The sequence below is a fragment of the Gobius niger genome (assembly GCF_951799975.1).
Source record: "Gobius niger genome assembly, chromosome: 16".
Lineage (NCBI taxonomy): Eukaryota > Metazoa > Chordata > Actinopteri > Gobiiformes > Gobiidae > Gobius > Gobius niger.
Window position 1 is genome coordinate 12,079,634 of NC_136867.1, and position 19,812 is coordinate 12,099,445.

The window sequence follows — 19,812 nt, forward strand, 5'->3', positions numbered from 1 at the left end:
ATGATCAGCAGCTGGAACTTATAGCAGCGATCCGTCAGACGTGAGGGCTAGCCTTGCAGTCCAAGGATAAAAACGAGTCGTCAAATGGTCAACTGAGGCCACAGCCGAGAGGGTGCACTGGTCTGATTAAGTAGTTCCCAGGACACAAATATGTCTAATCAAAGCTGATTTGGAGGAGGAGGTTGGTTTGTTTTTGTCCACTCTATCTGATCATTTAATAAAGTTAGGAAATAGAAATTAATAGGACCCTTGAAGGGGGATTTCTGTACCAGATCGAGACATTGATTTCATTCCAAGAGGGAGCAGGTCTTCAAGTGCGTCTTTTAAACTTAATTAGAGGAGAGCTCTCCATTGGTAGAACAAACTGTAAGTGAAAATTATAATCAATGACCTATAAATCATAATATTCCCACAAAACTATCGACGTATGTTTTAGTAATACCCAATGTGATTGAATTTCTAGGAAGCACATTGCTATCCCATAAGTGAGACATGCCCAGGAACTCCCATGCTGATCGGCGTCTGCCACCGCTGACGAAGATGATTCCAATCAATAATGTAATGGCCTCGACCTAATCAGCCAGGCAGGAGCTGCGGCAACAATGTCAGTGATGATGGAACATTGGTGGTGTACGGATTTGCAGGGAATTATTTCTGTGGAATAATTCACTAATGTGATCAAAACATGTTTCCATTATGAGAGATGATAATGGTATTTCGATACAGCATGCGAGACACGAGATGTGATTCAATGATGCACAATCAGAAGAAAATACATGAGGTGCTTCCATCTGAAATGAGTGTTCAACAGCAATAAGGTAGTGAAATAGTTTTGAAATCGGATATACAATAGGAGCGATAGGAGCATATTGGTCATGATTATTGGCTGCACCAAAGGTCTTGTCTATCATCTTACTAAATGGTAGACAAAACACTGTAAATGTAAAAATGACTAAACAAAGAAACATAAATCTAGAGATGCACCGATCCAACTTTTCTTTTTTCTCCTGATTCCGATACTGGGGGTTTGGGTGATACCCCATACTAACCGAAACCAGAAGATTATCCTTAAAAGTAGCTGTTTGTTGTAGTAGTACTGTAGTTTGGGAATTGTCTTGCAGTGAATGAAAACTTTCCAAATATCCCAAGCTTACAACATTAAGTAATCTGATTATTGCAAATATTTCAGAAGACATGTAACTCTTCACTAGTTATTGCAAACATTATAGGCACATTATCACACTGAACATGCACTTTCGCCATCACACTGTACCTCAACACAATCCAGGCTATGCGTGAGAACATTTAAGAATGAAATCTGTTGGCATAGAGCTGCAAGCTCCACCAAACCCTCCGGACACATTGAGCCCTTGCTTCATATGCCCGCTAATGAAAAAAGACCAATGCCCATCTGCACCTTGCATCTGTTCGCAGAAATCCGTCTGATGGTTCACGGAGCCCCCCCTCGTCCGCTCTCCTGTCATTCACACTGACGCTTGACTCACTTGGCAGGCCCATCCAACACGTACGCACAGACCTGTCCTTGTCTTGCAACTTTTAGATGACACGGCATCTCGTTAGAGGATCCACAATTAATTGGGCCTCACTCTTTGATAAGTTGTCCTTATAACAACAAGCAGAAAGTGAATCAGTGATAATATACAGGATGTACAGGGAAGTGGGAGATAGAGAAACCTATTTAGTGTTGTCATCTGCCCAGGTCAAAGTGATCACATGTAAGCAGATTAGTGCAAACAAAGTCTCTAATTTAGCGCCATCTGTAGGTCAAACGCTGTAATCCTATTAGCCATGATGAGGGTTAAATAAACGTTGGAGAGTGTGGTAAAATTATACCAAAACACAAATAGAGATTAGCCAAATCGTGACCCTGTAGCCACCGCCAAGAGATAATATGATTTCTAGTTCAGTGGTCTATGCTGTCAACTTTTAGTACACACTCTATAAAATTGTTTCTGCCATAAAATACACAAAGGCTCCTTGTGGTTGGAGGAAAAACAACCGGAAAATATTTTGAAATATAATGAAACATTTCAGATAAAGTATCTCAATACCGGACTCAGTAACTCTACACAATGCTTAATGATGTCAGCTTACTAATCCTTTGTCCAGCCTAGGTCTAAATACCAAACATGTGCATCTCAGTGGGCCTCACAGCAGCTCCACCTGGCCTCATGCCCCTGCCTCTTCAGAGTCAGCAGGCCCTTGGCTCCAAACTCCACCAATCCACAAAGAAAGAGCTGCCATGACATTTTACCAACAACCCCACTGACAAGGCCCCTAAAGTGAGAATTGTGTTGTTCAATATAGTCGACATGGGTGGCATCATGTCGTAGTGACTGACTTTTCGCGATGGTGGACAAGCCCAGGGCCTAATCCATGTCACGTTCGGAGTTGTGCTCACGCCAAACCCGCTCGATCAGATTTTGGCATCGTGTCACAGGCTTGTCACACTGATGAGTTATCTGAGGCTATTTATAGTGACTGCAGGGGAGTAGGGTGTAATTGTATTCTCGCGACGGCTGAATGTATAATGTGGGGAGCAATAGCACTAGATGGCATCAAGAGACTCATATTCTGTCCTAAAGGCCCGATTATACGATTTATTCTGGCTTTTTAAAATAAATTATGCACACTTAAAAAATGGTTTCCTATCAGAGTTATGTGAATCAATAAAGGTTGGCATCTTCTTTTTTTTTAAAGTGAAACAAGAATGCTCAAGCATCCAGGTAGTTTGATGAATCCAAACAGCCGGACATTTCTTGCCTTAAACAGCTGATGTTCGGGGCAAACCAAACCCCTTCTCCAGAGCCAAAATTGGTACTTTATGATCTTTAACTTAGAAGCATTTGTCCATAAACTACTTAAGGTAAGTGCTGAGGAGATGATGGAGCAACATTTTCAATAAGGGAGATTCCTGAGCGCTGCCTACCAACATTATGAACGAGGACATCAACAGTTGCAATATTTCGGCACAAAGGGCTTCATTGAGTTAGGTTAACTTTATGCAATATTACAGCACACAAACTCTGAAAACTGTAATAAACGCTGCATCCTGTGAGACCCATATTGTGCAGTCCTCATCTTCCCAGCCTAAAATATTCATTGCCGTGTTTTGCTGCTATAGGCACGGATGGAGTGCTCCCGGTCCCTAAAACCATGTAAATAATCTCCTTTGCATAGTGTCAAGAATGAGAAGCTACAAAATGTACTTTATTGTCTGGGCTTGTACGGATAGCCTGACAAAGCTTCAACTTGTGAGGCATAAATGTACAGCATAAACTGATTCAATGACTACTTTGGGACAAACTGTAACTTATATCACACAGTAAGTTACTTTGATCAGGCCCAAAGTCATAACCACTTAAATATTCATGCATTTCTGTCACGTTATTCATAATATTTCTATGGGAACCAGCAAGGAGCTATACCCCCCCCCCCCCAAGTGCCATTTTTTACATTGACCTAGCTCAGGGATGTCTAAACTATGGCCTGTGGGCCAACTGCGGCCCACAGTGGGCTCACTTTTAGTTGGCCCGCTGCAAATTCTAGAAATATGATAGAATATTTTTTAAATCCATTAATAGAAAGCTGTGATGAAGATTTTAATGAATTTGCAAACTTTCATAATCACAGAACGAGGAGGGACAGCAAGACGATAACGCGCTATTGGACATACGGAAGCTTGTAGTTTGTTTACGGATAAAACATTTTAAAAAAAAAAGTTTATTTACAGATCCATTATGACAGCAGCAACTCCATATTTTGATCAAACTTTAGACTGTGTGTTCTAAATAGTTTAGCTCGAAAGTTTGTCATACATCATGGGATACGATGATACGATTGGCTATGGCTACGTGCAGACGCATGATAGACATTTGTAGAGCCCAATAAACGACTATGGACGGTCGTAAACCGCGCCTCTCCTACGAGAAATTGAATTGGTGGTCCCCAGACTAAATATAACTTGTGATATTTTGTCTGGCGATAGCCAGGCTATAACTTTAATACAATAGAGATGAAGTTATATATCTGATCTCTACTGAGTGCGGCCCAGTTGTTTGTCAATTTTTCTGAATGTGGCCCTCAGGGAAAAAAAAAGTTTAAACACCCCTGACCTAGCTTAACCTCGCTTTCTATTTATGTCACTTGTGTTTTGATAATGCTATTTAAAAAAGAAAAAGAAAATTGTAAGCTCTGAAGTAAAAGCAATTCTAGATTACATAAAAAGCAACAACTAGTGCAACACCTTTTTGGAATTTTAATCTTTGTGTATTTAGTTTGACATTCAGTATATTTTGCCTGTTGCTTTGTCGGTCACAACAGTGTAGGGCTGCATTGTGTCTCAGTTAGGCAGCGTTTTCCTTAGATCCACTGATGGCGTTTGTTTTGACAATGCTTGAGGGAACACATTAGTCCTATTAAATTGACTGTGGTTGCTTTGTTTTGCATGATTTCATTCCTGCCGCTGTCAAAACACGGCCGAATGTGGTTTAGTCCATTTGCTGATATCACACGGCGCGAGAGTGAAAGTGACACACTCAGAAAAAGCAATGCACATCATAGATCCACAGTCATATTCCACCCCACATGGGCTCGCGCGCTGCAAAATTGAACTGAACCACAGAAAATAGGTAATTGTGTTATTTCAGGCTTTACTCTGATCATCGGACTTTAGTTATTTCTCTGTGGGACAAATATTTCTACGCCCAGTGTGTTCATTGAACTTAGTCACTAGAAAATTGTCTTTGCACTATGGCGCTTATTGTGGGATAAAGCAAATGTCTTGTTGCTCTGTTGTTGTTGATGTTGATGTTTTTGTCGTAGCACAGTTGTTGTAATGCAAATGCCAAAGTTGCATCACTGGGGTATGACTCAGATCCAATCTGCTTGTGTTCCACAAAAACAATTGCAGTTTGTGGCTTACAGAACCAAGGGAAGGAAGCAAGGAATCCATATTATTCTTGTACTTCATATTTCTCAGGTAACCGACCACATAATGTTTAATAAATGAACTCACTGTCAGCATTTCTTGGTGTAATGGGCAATACTAAATCCAGCACTGCCTTACAAGCCAGCTATCCATGTGATTACGACATTACAACGACAGTCCATTCTCCTCTCATATCTCACATTTATAACTCCACGCTCACCCCCACCGCACACTCCTGACTTTTGACCCATTTCCTCCAGATGCTAAGGTAGAAGGTGAAGCTGCACATCCTCCTGTCACTTTCATCAGCCTGTCTTTCCAACTGTGTGTCATAACCTTAACGTGAGGCCCGTGAACGCATCATGAATCAAAGGCTTGATCAAGGCTGATGGTCACTTTTACAGATACAACAGACAGGCAACAGCTTGAGGCAATGGAGGAGCCATGGTTCAGCAAGATCATTAACTGCAAACTCGGGCGGAAAAATGCAACCGCAGCTAATTTGGAGTCTATTAAATTCAAACATTACATTATAAAGGGATGGTTTCATAACTTTGCTATGCTGCAGTGCAACATCTGGTAGTTAATTGATGCAAATTCTGACGACAACAGACAGTAAACTTCACAAGCTGCGCAAAATTCATATAAATGGTGAACAATAAAGCGTTTGTTTTCTGAAGAAAGATAATGGTTTGCATGTCCATATGGTGGTTATGGTGGCACATTCATATAGGTCATAGTATGTTGAATAGGGATGCTTAGTTGCTGACAAATGTGATTTGAGTGTCCTTATCTTGCAAATTTAGGATGCGTTCAATACACCAGTGGTCTACAAGTACCACTCCAAATACTAGACATCTCTTTGCTTGATGAGTGCATGAGTAATTTTCACTGTTCTATCTTAAAGCGATATTTCAGGATTTTTGACATAGGGCCTCATTTCCTAGTTATATAGAGTGTTATTGATTTCTGGATATTTAGCTAGTGGTAAGCATGGCTATGGTAACTATAGCCTGCAGTAAAAACAGTCTGACCCACTCCACAGTGCTCCTGAGGCAAATCACTTATAACGCCGGACTACCGATATAAATGTCTGTGTTGATAGAATAATTATGACCATTTTGCATTTAAAAGAACTCATATTTGAGAAACATCAGCTTCGTGGTTGTAAGATACACAGCGGCGGAGTGATCTGCTAGAAAATAGACCCTCAGAATGCTGTAATTCATGTGATGCAATCGACGCACATCTATATAAGTAGTCTGGCGTTATAAGAGATTTGCCTCAGGTGCACTGTGCTTGGGTCAGACTGTTTTTAATGCAGGCTACCTCTTACCATAGACATGCACTAGCCTAGCGCCACTAAACTCTTAAAAAATCACTCTGGGTTACTAGGAAATGAGGCCCTATGTCAACAATCCTGAAATATCCCTTTAAGGTGGAAACATGACAACTGGGATGTACAAGATTGAATTTGGATGACAGTTTACAAAGTTTCATATTCTTTTGTGAATGAAATGAAGAGCTGAGAACATGCTGCACACAATCTGTAAACATTGAAGTAAATGTCAAAAACTTCATATGTATATTTCTTTGTGTTTAAATGCTCATCTTGGCGAATGATGCATACTTACTCATGTATCTGAACATAGTGCAGTAGCTTGCTGTTTTTCTTATAACAAAAAGTCGCTCAAAACAAGGGAAAAGGTTTAGAGACCCTTGCGACACACTATACAATTAACACTGTCTGTCGCAAAGTCCTTTCATGTTAATGCCACAACCTGCTTTCAAGAAAAAAAATCATCCGGAAACACAGAAGTCCTGCTGAGGTAATGAAACGCTAGCAGTCCATACCTGCTCAATAGTTATAAGTATCCAACCTCACCACTCTGGGAGCATAATAGCCCACTTTACTTACAGCTCTGTGACTGGAGGCCTAGGGGGGACTAGAGGGACTAATCACAGATGCGTGCACAAAGATGTATTGATTAGCGTGGGGATATTAGCTCAATTCTACATAGCACTTGGCTTTATGGATAAATAAAGATAAGACACCAGGAGCTATCCATAAATCTCCAGTGTTCATGACTGACTCTCCGCTATGCTGATGAGAGTGGGTCAGGATTTGGCACACTGCTCTGAGAATTGGCTCCTCAAGGCAAAATAATCTGCACTATTGCGGCATCCCAACAGTCAAGTTCTCCCACACACGACCATCACAATCCCGTCGTAACTACTGTACACACGCACGCATTACTGTCGTTCGCTCCCATTCAGTCCCTGCGCTCCTCCCACCTTGTTATCCTGATCTTTCCACTCTCTCTTTCGGGGTGCACGGAACAACATCAACATGCACCCATCATCCCACCCACACTCTAGCACACTTGGCACGGGTGAGTACCCAGCGTGAGGTTGGCGTGGGGCTATGCAAAGAAAAACATTTTTTTAAAACGGTGCGGCACAAACCGTCTAATGGTGTCTCCATGGCAACTAAGAGAGCAAGGCCCTGCGATGCGGTGTCAAGCAAACACAGGGTTTTTTTTTTTTTTAATCCCAGTTAGGGAAAAATAATAGAGTAGTAGTGGCAGAGGAGTACACCCAGGTCCTGTTAAGAGCGTTCAAACATTTGGCACTGTTACTGACTGCAATAATTAGACATTCAGTTTCACTGGCTGACTTGGGGGTTGCCTGATACTGTGTCCACATAACACACAAAATAACTTAGAATTATAAGGTTCCATCTGGCATTTCTGAGGTTTTTATGAGCAAAAACACATTACTCATTTCCATTTTGTTCTATGTTATAATTGGGGGGACGACAAAAAAAAAATCAAGACTTAAAACTACTTTAAGGAACTGCTTATTTGTGCCAACAGCCCCTTTTGACCAACACCAACCACTTACTCATCACATACAGTCAGGCAAGGTGGGTGAAGTGTGCAGTCCAACAGCCTCCGCGCCAGTGGGAGTCAGGATTCAAACTGTCAACCTTCTGGTTATACGACAGCCCACAATACCATCTTAGTCAATCACCCAAATAATGACAACAAAATATATTGAACCATGAATATTGCAAATTGCAAAGCTAAATTAAGAAAAGCCGCAAAACGTAATCAGATACATGTTTAAACTATTAAATAATAGGGCTCTGTTAGTCTTTATATTATTTTCTGTCAGTGCAATATACAAAAAGATAACCTCATCCCTGGCACAGAGCCAATATCATAGAGGCAGAGGTGTTGCGGAGAGCAGTACATCATGTGGTAAACAGCGCAGGTCTCTGGAGCACACAGCCGTTTATCATTCAGTGACTGGTGTCTATCAGAGCCACTGGGTGTGTCAGAAAACTGCTGCTCAGGGCAAGAGGGACCATTCTGTTGGAACTTTGATAAAGAGGGAACTGGTCAGGGCATCGCTAGCCACACAACACGGAAAAGGATAGGATTTTGGAAGCATTGAAGGTTTGCAGACATATATGTAACATATATCTAATACATGTAAATATCTTTTCTGCACTTCCCATTGTGCCTTTAAGTTAGTGGGTTAGTGAAGTTTAAAAAAGGAAAAATTGGTGGAGAGACTTGAAAATGTTATATTGATCTGAACCTGCTTGCTCAAAATTCCACTTTTCTGTGATGAGACACTTGAAAATCGATTCTGTGGCTTTGTGGATGTACTTTGTGGTAAAAGTCACCGGATGTTGTTAACATCAGAATTGGCTGCAGCACGTTAGTAAAAACAAACAAACAAAACTCCACTTGATACTCTTGCCTGTAAAAGAGAGGGAACGAAGCATGGGTAAATATGTGTAAAAAATCAGCTGGTGCTGAATTGGTTTATGCAAACAAAAGCAGGTCATATCTATGGTAACGCAGGATATTGGGCAGCATTTGGGCGAATAACTAACAACTTTATATGGACTTGAACAAGTAAGGGCCATCTTTGATCTTAAGAACTACTCTCAAGAGTAGAACAAAGATGTACAGGGTGAGGCGTGGGAACTTCCTTTTTTTTAAAAGCATGTGGTGATAGGTAAGATAAGATAGGATAGATACTTTATTGATCTCACAATTTAAACATTTTGAGATTAAAAAAAATAGTAACCGGAGATTTTTCATAAAAATGAGGACAGAATAAAAAACTTTGAAATATTAAGAATATCCAAAGCCATGTTAAGCAGGGTCACAGTGGTGAGAGGCCCAATGGGAGGGGCTGCATGAGAGGTTTAGTGTCCACACCTGATTCAGTCACAAACATGCTGTGGTCTAGCCTGGGAATACCCATGCTGCCTGCGCCCTCGAATCATTTTGAACTGCACAGCAGCCGAAATCTTCCTATGGATTTGGGGACCAAACTCAGAACAAACACACAATAAACGGCAATGGACAATCGTAAAGGCGACTGATCTCCCTAAGAGGAGACATGAACTGGCCTGTGCGCTCACCTGATTTAGCCCCCTGTGATTTCCTGTGGGGTTTTCTCAAATCCCTGGTTTAAAACAATCGTTCACACACCCCGGGAGACCTACAGAACAACATCTGAACTGTAACTGTCAACATGCTTGAAAGAGTTGACCAATACTTTCCAGATTGTTTGAATCAGTGTATTGGCAATGGAGGCCCACATCTAAAAGAAATTCTATTCCAAACTGTGTAAAATAAAATTTCCAATGTTTGCGAGATTTCTTTAATCTCAATATTGATGACAGCATGAAAATGCAACTTTGTAATTTGTGGCTAAGGCTATACTACTGAGGCTACTTTCAAAAGAGAGTAAGAGAAAACATGTGAAGTGGGAGACAGAGATAGAGAGGATGCCTAAGTCTCTCTCCTCTTTGGACATGCTTCAAGCTGCCCATCGGGAAACTCGCCTGCACTGAAGAGAGCACTGTTCTGAAGTCTCACCGTTCCCTGTGTGTCTCTCTGAGTGTCTTTGCTTGTCCATATTTATGCCAGCGCTTTCGCAGGCGGACAGGGTTGTGGGGAGTAGTTTAGACGCTGATTGGAGTCAAAGACATTACCCTATAGCAGACAAATCGACGCTTGCGGCTTACACGTGAACGACCAAATATAATGCCGACAAATTTACACAATGTGAGCCACAAATCATGCAGCAGCGGCCCATCATGTCCTGTGGAGTATAAGCGGCTAAAGCAAGCTGACTGCGGTGACCAGTGATTTATCAGACCAGGCGTAGGGACCATCTGCGTTAGCCACGAGCTGCTAATGATGATCCGCAACTCGCCCATATTAAGCTTTCAACATTATATAAATCATAATACACTGTGTTTTTTCAGTCTCCAGGCGGCAGTGCCATCAACAATCTGTATCTACGCTTGGGCTTTCCACATCAACCAAAAAACATGCATAATATGGGCTTTATCATCCAGCTAGATACTCCTCTTCGTGAACGTTGCTCCAGATTTGGTGAGGGGTGCCCGGGCGCTGCACTGCGGTCGCCCACTACTCCTGACAGCTTTCAATGGTGGGTCAAAATGATGCAGTGTGTGGGCAATAAAGCCTACCATAACCTTACGATGTAGTTAAACAATTATCTATGGCGGTTTGTAATCCATGATCGAGTATGACAATAAAGTGACTTCAGTTATTCAGTTTTTCCAATCTGTTTGTGAAATCATCTGTAGCCATCGCGCACAAGTCTTTCATCCTGGTACAAAGTCAGTGTGACAGCATCTTTCTTCCACAGATTGTATTGGCTTCATTGGTGCTGATTGTCTGTCAGGACATTGAAAGGGGACAAGCTTTACCTGACGAGACAACCCAAAGACTCACATTGTCAATTAGGTTATTACTTACTGTATTCGACACTGATGCAGTTCATTACAGCCGATCAGGAGGTGGCACTGAACTCAACTTTCCTTACAATAGAATGGACGTGTGTAAACCATGACCAGTTAGGAGAGCCTTTATAGCTACTAGGAAGATTTCAGTATTCATCTGTGATCGCTGCAAAATGTCACTGCTATGAAGATTCAATACGTTTTAGGTTCAGATGCCCATGCTGATTCAACACTATTCCTTGATTCAAGCTTGGGACACTAGTACGTTGGTCATCATCATAGCCGTCATCCCTTTCAGAATTGTTTATATGTTGAAACAACCCAGGAGCGTACCTTTGTCTACAACGGCAAACTCCTGCACGACTGAGAGCTTTCACAAACACATAATCATATTTTGCTATTGAGTCTTAGGCAGAGGAGAAATTGATTTAGCATAAAACAGTGCATGTTCTACATAATAATAATAATAATAGTTCATCCCAGGTGTCAAATCCTATCAATAACACAACAAGTAAATGCCTCTTCCAAGAAATTAAAATGAGCTAGAAAGCAGAAAAGTAGACCTTATAGTCGATACAACCTACGTCTTACATAGTGATCAATAGTGAGATTAATTATTTACGCGCTGCATCTCACACATAACTATGTGCAGGTCGTTTTACTTTCCCCTGCCTTCAAAACCATTCATCTCACTAACACACACACGAAAAATTCTAATTGCCTCCCTTTGCTCATTAGTACAGAATTCCAATGGTGCCGATTTCTTGTAAGTCTATGCAAACAGGTCACCATCGCTGTTTTGTGACACTTGATAATGTATCCCTATGACTGGATAAGATCTGTATTAAAACCACTTCCTTAGATTTACCGTACAGTGAGCCTGCAGCATGTATGTTCTGTACAGTATAGGGACGTGCCCTATTTAATTAACCAGTGTCAGTAAGAGGACTGGGAGAGCCGGGGAATCCACTGGGGGTTGATTATGTCTACGTCCGACTGATAAGTGGTGATTACAAACAACAGGACTCACTGGAAGAAAATGGGAAATCACTGCATAAATCACAACAACTGTGTGCTACTTATTCAACCTTATAGTGACGTTATTTGACGCATAAGCCCAGGCGCACCTTTAGGGGATCGTCATGCAACTGCACAATCTATACAATTACTGTAACTATCATCACCAATATGAAGTGTGTGCTCGCAGTGCAGCACTGGACATTCTTGGGAAACCTAGGTAGTAAATCGTCATTGAGTCCCCACCCACAGTTTGAGAACACCCAATACTTGATCTAGACGCAGATTGTGCCAAAGAAGTGTTCCCATTATCATCATAATGCTTGTTTTTTTACTGTAAATACATGTAAAATTCCCTCTTTGATGCTGCACTTTTCATTGAGGAATCGGCACACACAGCACACAGCTGGAAATGCAAGTTTACAATAGGCGCATACAGCCGCCCACACACCTGCTCGAGCTGTCACAGAATCTCCCAGGCACACGTACGTACAGCGCATCGGCAGGGCTTTCCCTTTCAAAAACATTGCCGCATGCTCCCTGTATGCATCCCTATCAATGACACATAATAGGCTACAACAAGCAGCTTCTTTTATCCTGTCATAAGCATGCATTAGTAGTTGCTGCAGTGGTATTTTCGGGAGCGCTTTCTTTTTGGAGGGATGTTCTGAAATGCCAAATGACACAAAAAAAAGAAGGAAAAAAAAGAGTGTGGTGTCATATTTTGTGACTTGCAAAATAAAGTGCTTCACGTCACGTCAATGCCACTAGGAACAGCAAAGTAGTTGCAAAGAATGTAACATACCTTACACAGCGTTTAAAAGCAGAAGGCATCTAAGATCTTCTATATGTCACCGGGAGACAGCACCAGTCATATGTGCAGGGATGCTCAACACTTCCAGCTCCTGTCTCTCGTCCTCTCTCTGTCTTCTTCCCTGTGCAAAGATGTGTTCCCTTACATGTATCCAGATAGGGCAAAGTAAAGGCAGGACAGGAGATGGAAGGGACTGAGGTTTTATTATTATTTTTTTTAAAGCCAGCTCAGTTGCTCCTCCACGGGGGAGACGAGTTGCGAGCGGCCGGCGAGGACCAACCACTGCAGCAGATCGGAGAGTGTAGAGCAAGAAGAGAGAGAAGGGGGGAAAGGAGAGGGAGCGCAAAAACAGTCTGCTGCTATTGCTGGTGGAGGGAGCAGAGAAAACCAGGAGGCGGACTGTGGATCGCGGACTGGGATGATGAACAGATGGAGAAAGAGTGAGAGACAGGAGAGAGGAGTGTGAGGCGGTTTATAACACATGAGCAGATTTTGAGTTTTTTGGATGAGGTCAGGACTGAAAACAACAGAGCCTCCATATTTTCCACAGAAGGGCTGCCGAGCTGATGTCTAAACATAGCATGGACGAGTCCTCACGCCTTTGCCCACACGCCTGCATTTTCATTAACGCCGACTATTAATGTGCAGTTCAGAACTAAATTTACACACCTTACAGCAATATTACGCAGCGATAGCTAAAACTTCCCTCTGTCAAAGCTAAAAAATGTCAAAACAAAATGTGTAAAATAATATTTATACTTACAAATTGCTAGATTCAACTTATGAATTTCTATGCAGATGTAAAATATCAGGTGTAAATAGCCAATAGTGTAATTATGATATTCCCCTATGATCCTCCTGTAAGCTAATAATAACATAAGTGCGAAAATGAAGATTATTTTGGTTTGTTTAAATCATAGATATAATATACATATCTATATAAGAGATAGGCAGTCAACCATTCTGCCCCATTTATGGCAATGGTCCCGTGCTGTTTGCGAAATAAACATGGCTGCTCAATCTTCACCTACAGAGCATGTTCCTTTAAAGGGGCTGGAAGCAAGTTCGCCATTTTATACTCACTACTGCCACCTCTGGCCATATATGTAACTGCACCTTCTATATTAAGCTCGTGCATGACGGCAATTCGGGCCGAAGTGATACATTTTTGAGTGACCGTACAGGATTTTAGAGGCAGTTGTGGTGAACAGGTCTGAGCTCATTCTACACATTAGGACATGGCTGGAACATGTAGGGGGAGGAAAATACTTAATTTTAACATTTTTAAACTCCTTATAGTCCCTTTAAAGCCCAAAAAGGCGGGAAGCCCTGCCCTCACGGGGCAGGGGACCGGCCACGAGGCTCCACAGTGCTCCAGAGCCAAAGACTTAGGCTTAAACTTTTTACTAAGTGAAATCGCAATCTCAGTTGGCGCAATGCATGGTGGGATCGCTCAGAGGTCAATCAGGATAAATTTAACCCAGAAGTGAGTTTTAACAGCGCAAAAGGCACAAGAGTGCAGATAAATGAAGTTTCAGCGCAAATTAAACATGGAAGACTTACCTGCAGCATTTATTCTGTGCCTCATCACTGGCAGCTCCTCACCAATCATCCAATCATCCAATCACAGGGTATGTTTATTTTTTCCTATGCTGCATGACTTTATTAAACAAGCCACACCTTCGCAACAGCTAATCACCGCAGCTGCTCATTTCATCGCCAGGATCCTCTTCCTAACCTTCCTAGTCCTTCACTCGGCCGTTTCCCAGCTGTGCTGTGCCCCTCCTCCGCCTGGCCTCTCCTCAGCTCTGCTCGTCGCTGTCAACAGGCCGGCCCGGGTCTCGTCCTCTACCACCACCTGGGTCCGTGCTCCGGGGGAAGATTCTGTCAAACATTCATCATCATGTTTTTCATATGCATTCAATAATGCAATCTGTCGCCGGGGTCTGATTCATGTCCAATAAAACGTACGTAACCCCACTCTGTTTCTGTGAGTCTTTTCAGGTTGAAATGTAAATGTAGTTTAAATGAATTGTTATGTGTTTGTATGTTATTCAAAACTCACTAAACTGAGTGAGATGGTTTAGTTGGAGATACAGAGATGAGTCACAATGTTTTTAAACGATGGACCATTGCCAATTTTAAGTTATTTTTGAGGAAACACAGGCTATTTCCAAGCGTGCAACAAAGAGGACTTGGTGGCAGACACAATACGGAGAAAAAACCCTTGCAGATCCCTTGAAAAATCCTTCAGTGAAACAGATCGGTGAGATAGATGGAGTTTGCTGCTGATCACCTACGATGTGCTTTGACATCAGTGAATATAGCATCACGTCCGCGACAGGGACTTGGAGAGATGGCTTGTTGTTGTCTATCATATTTTATTCTTAATCTATTTTATGAATGCCCTTGAAGTTTTAAAGTTTTCATATTTTATTACTAATTATTTTTTATTTAATTGCTTCGAAGAAAATGACTAGTTTGTGAACCTGTTCACTGACAATGGCAAAAAAACCAATTCTTATCCTGACAGAATCGGATCATAAACAAGAGAAAGCTATCAGTGACTAGACTATGATCCGTGAGGGAAATGTTTTACTTTAGTGCAAAGTTCGAAGCACTGTTTCTTGAAAGCCGAGTGTGTTCCATCGGAAAAGATTCAACAAATTACACATCAGGTGTATGTGATCATTGAACAGGACCCATAGAAGATGTCTACTGCAAATGTATTACAGGGTGTGTTTACTGTTTCTTATGCTGCATGAGTACATATTACGTATTCAACTTGTACGCAATATGTTTTATAGGCCAAATCATTATGTAGTATAGTGTATAGAGATGACAAATTTAAACATTTTCTTTCTGCTTTTCTATTTTATAATTTATATATAATGTGTAATTTTCAGGAAAGAATGATGCCCTTGACCCAAAAAGTCGACATTTAATTTAGCTTGTGCCACCTGCGATTGGAAACTAAAATGAATATGTTTGTCAAAAATGTTACTGAATTGTTTTGAGGAAGCACAGATACTCACCCTCGATAATTTTTTGGAAGATTTGTTCATGCACCACAGTTTTCATGCCTGTTAAACAATCTTTATTCATACACATTTTACATTGGGATTACCGTGCCATAGTGTATTTATCCCGATTGACCGGAAGCGCTGCACATGCGCCATACAAGATTGAGAATTTGCATATTCTGCCGCAAAAAAAAACAGCGTGGTGAAAAATATGATACAAAATAGAGCATTGTCACATGGGTCACAGCATTAAAACTCTTTGGAGCCAGGCTTTTATGCAGTGCTAGGGACATAGGCGAGAAATATGGGGGAACCTAACTAATTTAACTAATTAGACCACCCAATATTTGACCAAACGCCCTAGCTTAGGGAGAAGCAAAGTCTACATTGGAATCCTTTTTACAAAGTGTCTTTTGGAGGTGGTGGTATAGCAGCAATGTCAGCTCCCCGCGATGACGACCAAAGAGTAGCACTTTCCTCGCCCATTGGTTTAAATCAAATAAAAAAGTTTATAAACCCATAATTTGTGATTGGTGCATCAGTTTCTCTGTTATATCCCATTGGGAGGAAGTGCCTTCTGCTTATCATAACTATAACAAGGAGCGGGGACTTAGGCAGAGCTCAAGGTCAGTGGGCAGAGCGGGTCTCCACCGCCAGTCCAAATCCTGTTTAATTTACGGGCGCAGGCCAGACAAGACAGCCGACAATTTACTTCTACAGTCCTGTCAGAGAGAGCGAGGGGTGGGTGGGGGTATCCTGTGAGGAGTGTGCACTGATAGGATAGTCAACCAGGTGAGGCGATTTATGAGCCTATCCAGTGAAAATCCACTTGCTCATAACAAGTTATACATGCTGATATTGTACAGCGCCTCATAAAAGTAAAGAGAGATTCTTACAATCAGTGAAGGTCAGGGAAGATTGACCGTATAGAAAATGAATGACAAAGAGAAACGTTTGTCACACTAGGAATCAAATCTAGCATGATGAAATGACTCTCCCACTACAGAATTAACTGAAAGATTGCTCAATACCCCAATGCCAATAACAATAACTTTGCTACTACAGCCCTAGTTTAATCTCTCCCCACTCACTTTTTTTAAGCACTAGGTAAACCCCTCTTGCATTCTGCTTCTGCTCTTGTCTTCAATAAGCCACAAAGGCATGCCTCTCCTCTCGCTGTCTAACAAATCTCATCTCGCAAAAAAATATTCATTTCATGGGTCGCTGTCCCACGCGTGGCAATATTCAATTCCATTCAGATTGAACAGCCAAGTGGAACTAAGGCGGGGATATCTGCTCCTCTGTGCTCTGAGATGAGGATGCAGCCCCTAACCATTCATTTCTGGTCATTTTGCAGCTGCTCTAACCATTACTCGACAAAGACTTGGGCTAAATTGTGTGCAAACAGCAGCCCAGTTGTCTTGTTGAGGCAGAAAAATGCTTCGTTTATTTACATTTTTAAACAATGGGTGCAAACAACACAAGAGCATTGACAAATTGTAAAACTCTATATTAAATTTCAGATAAAAGACGTTTCTGGCTCAGCACATAGAGAACGTGCTCTTTTTTTTTTTTTTTTTGGCAATTTAAAAGACAACACAACTGTAATCCTAAATTCAACCGGATTTCTGAATTGGTTGTTGATTCAAAAAAGAGCCCAGAGGCATTTCAATTCTTGCATAATGTTAAATGATGAGTGCTTAGCAACAACAGTATCTGTACGGACCTTGAAAACTATAGCCAGTCACATCATGCTTTGCTTTGCCCATCTGTAACCCTAACATCGCAACCTTAATTCCTCCGACACTGCGGTCTGCTCTTTGTCTGGACTAGTAAACCATTTTGACATTAAGTATATCCGAGAGGAAATATCCAAATCAAATCTCGACGTAATTTAATTGTACAAGTGTATTCCCGGCATATCAGGCCCTGGTGAGCTCTGCGGGGATAATGGCCCTTTATCTACTCTTATGATCACATTCGATCTATATGCTGGTCCTGTTCATTGAAGTTGCGTGGTCATTATATACCCAGCAGCACTGTGTTACGGTGGTGTAAAGTCAAAAGGTTTCAAGGTGTCGTCTGGGATCCTGGAAACGAGATTTCTTTGAGCTACCTTTTTAGTTTGAATCGTTTTTTTGCAAATTGATTTATATGTCTGCCTTCAGTCTGTATTCCTCAAACAAAAGCGAAGTACTTAGGAAATCTTCTGTTTCGCTACTTCAAAAAATCCCGGACCACATATGCTGCGGCTTGAGTGGTGATGAATGACGGCTGGTTAGGCTGGAGAAAGAAAAAAAAACAACAACACGCTCAATATGCCGCGCTGCTCTGTTCGCAGTTTAGGGACGCGCGAGGAATGGCTGCGAGTAGGTGATTACTTGGCCGAATTAAGCCGCGTGATGGATTTTCCCCAAGGTAATAACTGCGCCCAACTAAGACAAATATGTAGGAGGGGGCTGCCAGACTGCAACAGTGTGATAACCATACAAGTGCGTGCAAGCAGTGGACATAAGGCAACAAGGAGGTCCTGTGGTGAAGATGCCATTTATTTTGGGTTTGTTGTCCCAGATTAAAGCAGTTTTCCTCACAGTTGGTTCAGCTTAAGTCAATTTGTAGCAATTTTGGAGGCTTTTCTGCTGCAAAATAGATGTGACGCATCCAGGTCTATTTCTGAATCGCATGGCACAAAAGTCCAGCAAAGAGGCTGTTATCTCTTTGTGTAATGTTACCATTACACACTTGACATTAGGTAATTGGGGTTTTATAACTAAACCTGGTCCAGACCCAATGGCAGAATATCTTTGAATGAATGTGTTTCAGTTAACTATTGTTTTTGGAATTGGGAAAGGAATATCCAGGGGGTGAATACTGACAACATATTTAAAATGATAGTAAATTTAAGATTAACATTCCAAAGAAAGCGCAAGTCAATGCACATTTCAGTTTGTCCAGTTAAGATGTTGGTCGAGTAGGTATGATCTACAACAAGCAATTTTGCTTTTGTTTTGAGTAATCATGTGGACTAGGTTATTGGAATTGAAGTTTTGTCAATTCTTCCCACTGGCAGGAAAACTGAATAAATACCTTGGGGACCAGGCAGCATGACGATACTAGCACTTCATTAGTACTTTCCAAGGAGGACCTGATCTGAGGAGCCAGAGGCCTAGACTCAACCTCCTCTCTGTTCTGTATAGTTAGTTCATTGGTATCAAATGTAACTCCATATTTCTTACAACATCTCTTACTATTAAATTTGATGCTGTGGACTATTACTACTTTTATCAAGTCTTATGAACAAGACAACTTTATTCATCCCTCACATTTCGTACACAAGTCAACTTAAAGCACAGGGGCAGATTCTATTATAGTCTTTAATAGCAGACACATTGATTATTGTCAGGCGTCCACCTTGAAGGCTCCTGTATTGTAAATGATGTGTTTAGCTTTTGCTTGTCTTGACTGAGTCAGCCGTCTCCTTGTGCCAGTGGCCCAGTCCAAAGTAGACCTTCAGCACTTTCATGTAAATCGTTAGAGTTCCTTAAAAGACCAGCATTCATCAGAAGCATAAATCAAGCAGGATGCGGCGGCGCCCCCTCTAGAGTGCCATCATCAAAAACATCATAAACGGTCAGCACATTGAGGGAAAGTTTCCCACTCGACAGCCATTATAGAGCCGAGGTCACACAGTTAATCTCAGTGCATAAAGTATGACAGGAAATGAAGGGATGTATGCTGGCGCACTGGGTATTGTTATTCCAGCAGTGATGCGCAGTGTGGCGTGCATTAGCCGGGCTTCATTTTCTCTGCATTAGGCTTTAATGAAAAAAAGTGCTCAAGCGTCCCGGCTACAAAACACAATGGACAATAAAACAGACGCAAATTACAGTAAATGACAATCGTAGCAGGGAATACACACAGAGCAAACTTTGTGCTTGTGGAACATAAGGCGGTTCTAGTTCCTATGAGAAGTCAACAACACAACAGGAGAGTGAAAACTTGTGAAATTAAAAAAATAAACAAAACAAGATTTTCTCCTTAGACAAAGCCTGCATGATGAAAGATGAAATGTCTACTCTAAACAAGCACTACAGATGACAACATGAAAAACCTTCCTCTCCGTCTTAATCGCCTGATACAGTACACGCGTCCAAGTATTGGCAAAAGGTCACGTCCCCTTTCAAGCTCACAGTTGCTGGGTGTTAAA

The 19,812-nt window shown here is 41.6% G+C and overlaps 1 protein-coding gene across 8 annotated transcripts in view; it reads right to left on the minus strand.

Annotated features, from left to right (window-relative positions):
* dlgap2a (discs, large homolog-associated protein 2a) overlaps positions 1-19,812 on the minus strand; it is a 127,467-nt gene that overhangs the window by 89,483 nt on the left and 18,172 nt on the right. For 2 of the 8 annotated variants that reach the window (XM_079573995.1, XM_079573996.1), the window contains exon 1: positions 12,574-12,913. The exons of 5 other annotated variants lie outside the window; for them this stretch is intronic. The gene's annotated coding sequence lies outside the window, so the exon portion shown is untranslated. Of the gene's footprint in view, positions 1-12,573; positions 12,914-19,812 lie in introns of those variants that run through there. One more of the 8 variants, XM_079573997.1, reaches the window with a different exon arrangement.